The 11,336-nt window shown below is 25.8% G+C and overlaps 1 protein-coding gene across 1 annotated transcript in view; it reads left to right on the plus strand.

The window, feature by feature from the left end:
* The window catches only part of LOC117179133, a 144,153-nt gene that overhangs the window by 129,070 nt on the left and 3,747 nt on the right, over positions 1–11,336 (plus strand). The window lies entirely within an intron of this gene.

Below are 11,336 nucleotides of genomic sequence, written 5' to 3' on the forward strand. Positions count from 1 at the left end.
TTATTTATGAATTTTCATTTGTATTATACTTATTTGATGATGATACCGAAAATGTTATTTGTTTTTATGGATACTTGAGAAAAGTAAACGCCGTTTTACCTGTCGTGGCCATGCAAGTAAGATGGAATTAAAAATATTCGATGACTTTAGAGAATTCCGAATTTTAAAGAATGTGGAGATTTTTTTTAAATTTAGAAAGTTTAATGTTCATATTTCAATTCTGAGTTTTATGCGAGCTAAATAACTTTTGTGGCCAGGAAAATTATTTTTGTAGAATCGAATTCTCGGATTTTTCTTGCAAATAACAAAAGATACGGGAAAATGTTTAAAGAATATTTTGCACAGTTAGGAGAGTTCTACAAAAGGTTCCTTTATTCATTAATCATATGTTACACCATTTACGAGAAAAACACAAAAATTCCATTTTTATAAGCAAAAAAATTCTCTTCATTCTTAGCTGATGGAAATACCTACCATTATTGTATAAAATCGAATTTTTTAATTTTTTTCTGAAATAATTTAAGTTACAGAATTAAGACCAAGGCAAAAAAATGCTTGACTAAAAATATTTTTAATAATATATTTAAATTTATTTAACATTTATCCCGAGATTTTTCAATGAAACGATTAAGCGTTTAAATTATCTACAACATAGAATTATTCCCCTTCGGATCAATTGTTTTATTGAAAAATATCTGAATAAATTTCCACGTAAAACTCACAGAAAGCTATTCTTATACAAACATAAACTTTTCTTAAATATCGAACAAAAATGATGGGTATTTCCATAAAACAAGAGTGAAGAGAATTTTTTTGCTAATGAAAATGGAATTTTTGTGTTTTTCTCGTAAATGGTGCAAAATATCACAAATGAGTAAAGGAACTTTTTGTAGAAGTCTCTCAACTGTGGAAAATATTTTTAAACATTTTTCTTATCTATTGTTGTTCCCAAAAAAAGCGGGAATTCGATTTTATGAAAAAAAATCTCCTGGTCATAAAAGTTATTTAGCCCGTATAAAACTCAGAAGATACTTTCTTATTATAGTACAAATTCAAAAAATAATTGGCAAAAAATATAAGTGGGCGTTGTTTGAGAAAATCGACTTTCAAGTTTTTCCAAAAAAAACACCGTAATTTGTTTGATTTTAAACATTGTCTAACTTTTCTTGCGCATTTTGATAGAAGGAGATAAACTCTACCGAATTGTGGAAAGAAATCATCAATTTCTCACTTAGGTAAAAAGTCGTATGACTTTAAAAAAATGTTTGTTGTTGTTGTAAAACGAAGATAAATATTTAGATATGGATTACTTCGTGAATATTTTTTCACAAATCGCAAAAATGCGTATCGCCTAATTCCCTCTAAAAAAAACAAATTTCGTCCTTGGGATATTCTGCAACTTTAATTGTAGAACCTGTCTGATTTAAAATGGATTCGATCCTGTATTACAGGAATCCAGGAAATTAATAATATTTAGAATAATTTTGTAGAATTCAATAAATTCAAAGATTTTTATGAAATTAGGAAATCTGCCAAATTTTTATTTTTGAAAGCATTGAATTTTTTGTTTGAAAGGCTTTACGTTTAATATTGTGCCGTCTTTTAGTTTTAAAATTTATTACTTTTCAGTTTATAATGCTAAGTAGTGAAATAATTTAAATTGGTAGGCCTCAGAATGAATACAAATTTCTATATTTTGATAGCCTCCAAAATTTAAAAAGTGTACAATTTTAAGTATTTCTCATTCATAAGTTATTTAGTATCAAAGATTCGGAATTGGGATTTATTTAAATATTTAAAGTTTTTAATTTCAAATTATTAGTAATTTTATAGTGAATTAATATAAATGCATATTTTTAAAGCTAGTCATATCGCCCATTAGTGGGAAACGAAAGAAGCCAATAATGGGGCAAGTAAAATCAATGGGGTATATCAAAATAGTTTACTGAAACTTCTAATTCTAACCTCAAATTGTGTAAAGTGCTTAGGTAAGTAATTTAATAACTCATAAATTTTATTTTTCAATAAATTTAGTAAGTATGCATTAAAGTTAAATGTTATAGACTAATATTATCGCTTTACTTACAAGTTAAACTGTTTGGTAGTTAATTTTGAATTCATCTTAATTCAAATTAATTCATAAATTGCAAAACGCATTCAAAAAAATTTAAATTATTTTTTGGTCACAAATTTTATTATTTGGTTGTAAATTTTATTGACTGAAAAATCTGTTTTGATTAACATTTCAACTATTTTGTTGAAAACCTGTCTTTCTGGTTCAAAAATGTGTCATTTTAATTATAAATTACATTTTTCTTTGAAACAAATACAACTTTTCGTTAAAAATGATTTTCTTTAGGTAGAAAATATATAAATGTTAATTTATAATAAAAATATTTTTTGTTTGAAATATTAAGTATTTTTTATTTAAAAATTCAAGAATTTGATAAAAATTAAAGTCTTAGGTTGACCAAAAACGTTCAATTCGGATAAAAAATATAATAGTTGATATTTCAACTTTAAAAAAGTAATTACATATTGAAAGCAGACGAATTTAAAAAAAAACGACTTTCCAATGAAACTGCTGAAGCATCAACCTCAACAGTTTAATTTTCAACCACAGTTGCATTTTTTCTCAAGAAAGATGAAGTTTGTAATTAAAAAGATATATTTTCGATCCAAAAAGACGAATTTCCAAGAAAATATTTCAAATGTTAATCAAAAAATATTTTTAAGCCAAGAAATAAAAAAATTAACCAAACTGTTGAATTTTCAAGTAAAAAATATGAGTTTTCTTCAAAACAGTTATATTTTTAATTTGAAAATATAAATTTTCAACAGGAAAGTTAATTTACTTAATAGATCTTAAAAAGTAAATCGATAATATTAATCTTATTAATATTTCATATAAATATATAATATTGAATTTTAATGCAATTTACTAATTTTGGTTAGAAAATTAAATTTATTAGATACAATATTACTTTACTTACCTAAAAAGTTGGGAAACTTTGAGGTTAAAATTGGAGGTTTCAATAAACTACTTTCAACAACTTTTTTAGAATAAATAATCAATTAAACGGCAAGGCTATGTCTCATAAATAATATTTTTAATATATCACTAAAATAATACTGCGACATTCAATTAAAAACACGTTCAAGTGTCCGAAACTGAGACAGTCAGCGACAGCTCGTCCCGGTTTAGGTAACTTCGCCAAAAATTTGTCCAAATGCGAGACACTAAAATATTCATAAGTTATAAAAAAAATCGCTAATAAAGTTATGAATTTTATTCTTAAACGTATTAAAAATGTGCAAAAACATTACTTTTTCTTTTAGTGTAGGAAATTTCAATAATACAATGCTGTAAAAGTTATGCGGAAAGTTTTGAAATAAAAAAAGGCCAATTTTGTATCAGCTCATTCACACATTTCGAGGAATATTTTTGATTATTTTTTACTAAATTTATAACTTGTTAGGACAAAAATAAATATTGGTAACAAATTAAAAAAAAAACTTCAAAAAGAATAGAACATTTTTACTTTTATAATTTATATTGGAAGATAAAATATACTAAAATGAAAAGATAATAAAAAATGATTAATTCTGGAAAATTTTAACTTTTACATTGTTCATATACTGACGCTTTCTATTAGAAATGAATTGGTGTCTATTAACGCAAAAGGATTTACAGCTAGTACATAAATTCCAAATGATTTAATTTCTTTAGTATATTACTCAATTTAAATTAGTAGCAAAAAAATATGACCGACATAACAAATTTGCAACCTTTTTATAATTTTATAAGTTAAATGAGTTTCGAATAAATCTAAAGAATCAATTAAAAATACAAATTTCTATAAGTATTTAAAAATTCAAAACACTTATTTTTTTTACAATCTTCTTATACCGATGCAGTCAGTTTATACATTTTTAATAGTTTTATGAGTAACATGACTGTTGTGGAAGTCTAAAGTTTATACAAATTTACAATTATTATCTACATTCGCATTTTTAAATTAATTAGGTATACCAATATTTTTAACTATTGTAGAATTTAAAAACAAAATAATTTTTTTTTAAATCACAACTATTGATCAAATGCATGCTGCTAAAAATCTTGCCGATTACTATATTTAATAACAAAATAGGCAGTAATAGCTACATAAATTATTTTAAAAACTACTTACTTTTTAAAGATTCTGCAAAAATTTGAATTATTTTTAATTTTTTATCGTGAAACCTATATTATTGAACTAGAACCTACTTCATCTTCTCTAATAAAATTTATATTTGAAGAATGATTCTAATTTTTTAAAGAAGTATAATGCATATTTGATTTTTTACATCGCGGGGAAAGGTAAAGGCAATAAATGAAATTGTCCTCGTCCCGACTGCGGAATTTCTTTGCGCTCAATAGAGAAGTCGTTTGTATGAAACTTACCTATTAATCTTTTCACTGTCGCGTATTTCCTTATGCAAAATTTTTCGTGGGTCTATACTGTAATAGAGCCTACTCAATACTTGTACGATAACCTTTGAAATATAGGAATTATAGTCTAAGGAATGAAATACTGTATATATTTAACGTGGATAATGGCTCTCGAGAGCACGTGGCGTTTTCTCTGACATTATTGAGGTAAAAGACGTTTCTACTTCTAAGCCCGACGTGCCGCACTACAGAGACTATTACGGCTAATTGTTCGTTTAAGCACCTCGAGATAAACGTCTTAGCTACTGTTTAACAGATTTCTTTACCGTAAATTTCAAAACATCAACAACAGAAGTTGATATGCCATTTTCACGTTGGCCCAGTTTCTTTGATGAGAGAAAATATAGTTGGGCTAAAGAGATTGAAAACAGTTCTTAAGTGAGATAATTTACTGATATTTATTATTATTTAATATAATTATATATATATATATGTATGTATACAAATACAAATATAAATATATAATTAAACAAATATAAATATATGATTAAATAATGATGATAACACCGGCACACAAAAAAGTGGTCTGTCCGACAGACTACACTAGCATATCTATATGTTTTTGGAGTCGCTAAATTCGAATCCGGTGTCCAAATAACCAAGTGGGCTCGTATTTTCCTGAAAACGAAAAAATAGACGTAAAATCGACAAAAACAGCGATTTTTTAAGTATATATTTGCAAAAAAAAAAATTTGTCTCGTCCGGTTTATATGTCATTTGGGTCGCTGAATTCGAATCTGAGGCCCAAATAACCAATTTGGCTCATACTTTTTCGAAAATCGCAAAAATAGACGTAAAATCGACGAACACAGCGATTTTGCTTGTATACTTTTGCAACAACAAAATTTTTCATGCCCGGTGGTCTAAATCAGCATATCCTTATGTTTTTGGGGTCGCTGACTCCGAACATGGGGTTAAAGTAACCCAGTTGGCTCATATTTTATCGAAAAACGCAAAATTAGACATAAGATCGACGAAAACCTTTAAACCTTTACCTCCCTCGACTGGGATTGTCGTTCACTATAGATTCTCTTTGTGTCTCACGTTTCGGGGTTTTTAATTTGCGTTAGTCTCCTTGCATCGCAATAGTAGGATTTTTAAAAAATAAGTTTTATTTACTTTTAGCGTTACCCAGGAACAACGACGTTGACGTAGTAAATTCTGTTCCCTTTGGTATGCTTTATTACCGTGAGACCCCTTGCCTCTCACGCTTATAGGGTTCTTTTATTTTTCTTTATATCGCTTGTATCGAACCCTTTTGTTCTCAAAAGACCTACGTAGTGAGGGCAAGGGGGCAAGAGGACTGTGGTTAATTATGATCCAGTCTATCTACATTATTATTACATTTTTCAATTAGGAAACGAAACAATCTAAAAAATCTATATACACTTGAAAAATTGCTAATATTAAAAAAATTCTTGTTGAAAAAAGTATATTTGTTGCTCAAAGAGGAAATAAGGTGATAAGTACTTTTAAAATTTGTGCAAAAAAAAATTCACGAAGTTATGCGTATTTGAATGTTTTGCTTCGTTTTTCAAAAGATCTCCAATTTATTCTTTAAACTCTTTTGAAATCCGCGAGGAAATATAGAAAATGTTAACAATTAACAAAATGGCGATTGATTTTCCGAAAAGACTAAAAGTTGATTTTCTCAAAAAATCCACACGTATATTTTTCGTCTACTTTTTTTTTAATTTTTACTATCATAAAGAAAATATCGTGTGATTTTTATGCGGGCTAAATAACTTTTGTGACCACAATAATTTCTTCTTATAAAATTGAATTTTCGTATTTTTCTTCCTTACAACAACAGATACAAAAAAAATGTTAATAAAATAGTTTGTACAGTCACAAAAGTTCTAGAAAAATTCCTTTACTCATTAATAATATCTTGTACCGTTTCCGACAAAAATAAAAGAAAAACAATATTTCTTTTGGGAAACTGCAGTTGCAGCAGAGCAATTAATTCCCTTAACTCTGCAAATCTTTTATGAACTATATTATGAATTGCTTTCCTGTGCACAATTTTAAAATCAGGATATACTTCTCGTTTGATATTTAAATGCATTCTTTAAATTTCACCCATTTTTGTAAATCTAAATATGCATAGCCATTAACCACCATAGAATGATAGAAAAAAATTATCAGACATTTTTAAATTTCAATTGTTCATTTATATATAAAATTTTAAAAAAACATCTTGAAGGACTCGAAAGACACGAAAAATTTCTGTCGAAAGGAGCAAATTCCACCTTTTCTATTGAAAAAATATATTGTTTACAAATATTTGTTCATATAAAAAGGATGTGCTATAAGTCTTTTGCGGGCTAAGTCGTTTTGGTGGCCAAGAGAATTTTTTTTATAAATCTTGAATTTTTTTATTTTTTTCGAAAACGGTACAAGATAACGTAAATGAGTACAACAATTTTTTGTAGCACTTTCTTTAACTTTGCAAATTATTTTCTTAACATTTTTTCGTATCCGTTGTTTTAAGCAAGAAAAATACGAAAATTATATTTTATAAAAAAAGTTATCTTGGCCAAAAAAGTTATTTCAGCCGTATAAAAAATCACACGATATTTTCCTTATGATAGTACTAATTTTTTTAAAATGACGAATAATATGATTGTGGCTTCTTTGAGAAAATTAAGTTTTAGTATTTTCAGAAAAACCATCGTAATTCTTTTAATTGTAAACGTTTTCAAAATTTTCTCGCATATTTCGAAAAACAAGATAAACTTTCAAAATGTGGAAAGGAACATTAAATATCACCATTAGGCCCAAAATTATAAAACTTCAAAAGCTAAATGGGGGATATTTTGAAAAACGAAGCAAAACATTCAACAACGCAGAACTTCGTACAAGTTTTTTTTCACAAATCGCAAAAATTATTATCGCCTAATTTGCTCCTTATAAACAACATATTTTATATTTGGTCCATATAAAAATTATTTTTTATAATAAGAATAAAAAGTAGAAATTTTATAAAATTTTTTTGCTGATCTCAACATTTGGTTTTATTTATTAAATAAACACTCTGATATCTTTAACAGTTTCTATAATAATATCAGTTATATTTCCCCATTGCGATTAATCATTTTGAAAATCATAATCTTCCAAAATCGATCTATTTAAATCATTTTTGAGAATTTAAAAATTGTAAATTCGCCAAACTTGATTGGCCAACCAAGTTCGACCAGTCCCCACGGTGGGGCGCTCTGGCCAATCACAGGCATCGTAGAAAGTATACCTAAGAACATCATGACCTGATACCTCAGTTTCAGGTGGGCCCTGAAGAAGTGAAATGCAATTTTCACGAAATGTCGGCAAACAATTCGTAGTTTTTTACACGAGTAAAACCCGAAATATCTCTTTTTATCTAAATAAAAAAATTTTATTTTCCTAGGAATAACTTCTATTAGAAGCAAGAAATTCAGTACGTTTTAATTAAAAAATTTTACATATTTTTTAGCTACAATGGTCAAATTTAGAAGCATAATAAAATAAATGTTTAAAAACAATGTTTTTTTTTAAATTATTTTGCACTGTCTTGTCATTGTTAAAATGATTCTACATTTACATAAATAATTTGCAGTGGTAAAATAAAACTCAGTATATTTAAAATTTACAAAATTAAATGTAATAAATTGTTGGAGAACATAAAAGTAAAAATTTTTACGAAACATTAGACTTTTTGAAAGGAAAATTTTTATATAAGAAATCAATGAAAAACATTTTTTAAATAAATAATTGTTTAAATGAAATGTTTCTTAGCGATTGCTATTCTTATTATTGTGTTCAAGAAATTTACATAACTTTATCGCCAATAAGGAAAAGAAAATTTGTTTAAAGAATATTTAAAAATTATTCAATTTTACGATTTCGTATTGATTGTACAGTGATTTTTTTAAGGGAAAACAATTTCACTTTCGCAGACATAATTCCTCATGATAACAGAAGAATTCATTACTTAACATCATTTCTTTTCTACACAAAGAATTGTGTTTAAATTTATTTTTCATACAAAAATATTGTTCGAAAAACATCAAAAAATGAAAATTAAATTAAATAATTTTTTTAAATTAATTATATACGTCAATGAAAAATAATTTTAAAAAAGTTTTTGATTGTCATTGTTTTTTTCAGCAATTGATCTCCTATGAAATAAAATAATGTTTCAAGAATGCTGCAAGATTTATCAACAGTTCTTAATAAAATTAGGTAAAATTAAAATTTTAAATTAAATAATTTCTATTATTTCACCACGGAGATATTAACTAAGGAATAATACTTCTAATGGTAAAATTGTGATTTAATCAATCATTATAACCGGTTTAATCAAGCTCACTGATGATGGGTACCATTGTATGTTCAAACATTTGAAACAATTTAATTTCTTTGAATTTATGTGATCCTAAAGCTAACAACTTACATAAACTTTGTCTGAAAAATTTCATTTTAATGTATATTTAAACTTGTTCTCTGTTAAAAGAAAAAAGACTGCTGAACCGTTTTGAGGTAATTTTAATTTAATTTATTTTTTTTCAATTTAACAAACACACCATTTTAACAAAAGGTTGTTTATTACTGATAACAGATTCTTGTCCGTAGTTTATTTGCCTTCTATTTTTATTTCTTTTTTTGAAATTTTATATATATTTTAAGATGAAAAATCATATTTTTTACTAAAAATTTGTTTTTCTGGGTTTAAGGTACAGTTTTTTAATGGAAAATTTAACTTTGTCAGTTGACCGAATTTGGACAACCACCATAAAATGTTTCTATTGCAATCTGAAAATAATCTTCTTCTAAAAAAGAAAAGAACATTTAAAAAATATATATTTTCAGGAATTCTGCACATTAACTAGATTATTGAACGTTAAATAGGACTTTAAATTTGATTTAGATCTTTATTCAATTTTTTTTTTGTTGTTACAAAAATCAGGTTTTAAATTTAAGATGAAATATTTCGTTTTTGGATAAAAACTGATTTTTTTTTAATTAAAAAAAAACAATTTGGGTAAAAGTTGAATCAAATCGTTAATTTTGTTAATGTTTCATTCCTTTGGTTGTATATATGACTGTTTTGTTGATTTTTTTTTCTAATTTGAAATTAATTTTTCACTTGAAAATGTAACTTTTCCATTTTCTATCGCAAGTTGATATTTTTTCTTGAAAATTCGTCTTTATTGGTAGAAAAGTAATCTTTTTCATTGAAAGTTCCTCTTTTTTTTTAAAAACTGCAACTGTTTTATTGAATTTTTTTATTGAATTTATTGAGTAAATTATTTTTTCAAAATTTCAATATCCGGGTTTTATTTTTTTTTTCTTGACTGAAAAGTCTTTATTAGTGAAAAATTCGTGTTCTTTTTTTGTTAGAAAATTTAATTTCGGGGTTCTTAGTTCAACTACTTGGTAAAAATTCTTCTTTTTTCGATGAAGATTTATCATGTAAATTAAATATTTATCTTTTTGGTTGAAAATTTAATTAGTTTGTTGAAAATTCGTCTTCTAAATTGATCTCTGGTAAAAAAAGCAATATTTTTGTTAAAGATTTATTTTTTTGTCAATTAAAGTCTTTGGTTCAAAATTTACTATTGTGCTCAAAACTTTTTCTGCTTGAAATATCAGATATTAAATTTTTTGATAAAAATTAATTTTTGTTGTGAAAACTCAACTTTTCGTGTTGAAAATTTATCTTTGTTTCAGTAACTCATGCCAATGTGTTACAAATTTAACAGTTTTGCTGAAAATTTATTATTTTGTAAGTAAAAAATTTATTTAGGATTAGTAATGCAAGTTTCGTTTTTAAGAATTAAACTTTCTTCTGAAAATTGTATTATTTCGTTTAAAATGCAATTGTCTTTTGTTGGAAATTAATCTCTTTCTTTCAAAATTCGAGCATTGGGTTAAAAAATTTAGCTTCGTATTTTAAATCTTCTTTGATAAGTTTTGATTCTACCTTAAAATATTTTTTTTCCTCAAATGAAAAATATAAATTTTCGACGAAAAGTACTAACATAATCAAAAGTTCTTGAAAGAATCTTCGTAGTGTTCAAATTATGATCATTTTTGTTTAAGAATTGCAGTGTTTGATGTAAAATTTCTGCGTGACCTCAAACAGTTAAAAAATTATATATCTTTAAAATTTGTACATACAAATTTTAATCTCCGACAACATATCAATATCCTTCTAAATCTTTTGTTTAAAATAACCAATTTTCTGTGAGAAATGTTACCTTGATCTGAAACGGTTCAAAAATATCAAATATGTCTGCCCCTTATATAGTCCAGAATTATTGAAGGTTTCTAAATTTAATTCAAATTATAATGGTTTTTTGTTAAATACCAATTCTTAGTGACAAAAGTTAACATATTCTAAACTTCTTAAGATTTTGGAATATTCTTTAAATTATCTTTTTCTATTATAAATAACAATTTCCAACGAAAAAGATTAAATTATGAAGTTAAAAGATTAAAAATCTTGTTTACATTTTATTTATGTTTTTTTAATGCCAATATTTTGTGTGAAACACTAGTATGACCTAAAATGGATAAATCATCTCAGTTTTCTTTGAAATCTAATTTAAGAAAAATTTCAATTATCAGCGAAAAACACTGATACGAGGGTAGTTCAATAAGTCCTTAGAATGAAGTATAAAAACAATTTTTTTGGGGTAAGTTTTTTTTTTATTTTTCAATATAATCTCCTTGGACCTCTATACACCTGGTCAATCGCTTGTCAAGTTTTTTTAATCCTTCAGAAAAGTGCGTTTTCGGAAGTTCCTCAAAATAAGCACTTACAGAGGCAATGATGTCTTCGTTGTCTGGAAATCTCTGTCCA

The sequence above is a fragment of the Belonocnema kinseyi genome, chromosome 8, assembly GCF_010883055.1.
Source record: "Belonocnema kinseyi isolate 2016_QV_RU_SX_M_011 chromosome 8, B_treatae_v1, whole genome shotgun sequence".
Taxonomy (NCBI): Eukaryota; Metazoa; Arthropoda; class Insecta; order Hymenoptera; family Cynipidae; genus Belonocnema; species Belonocnema kinseyi.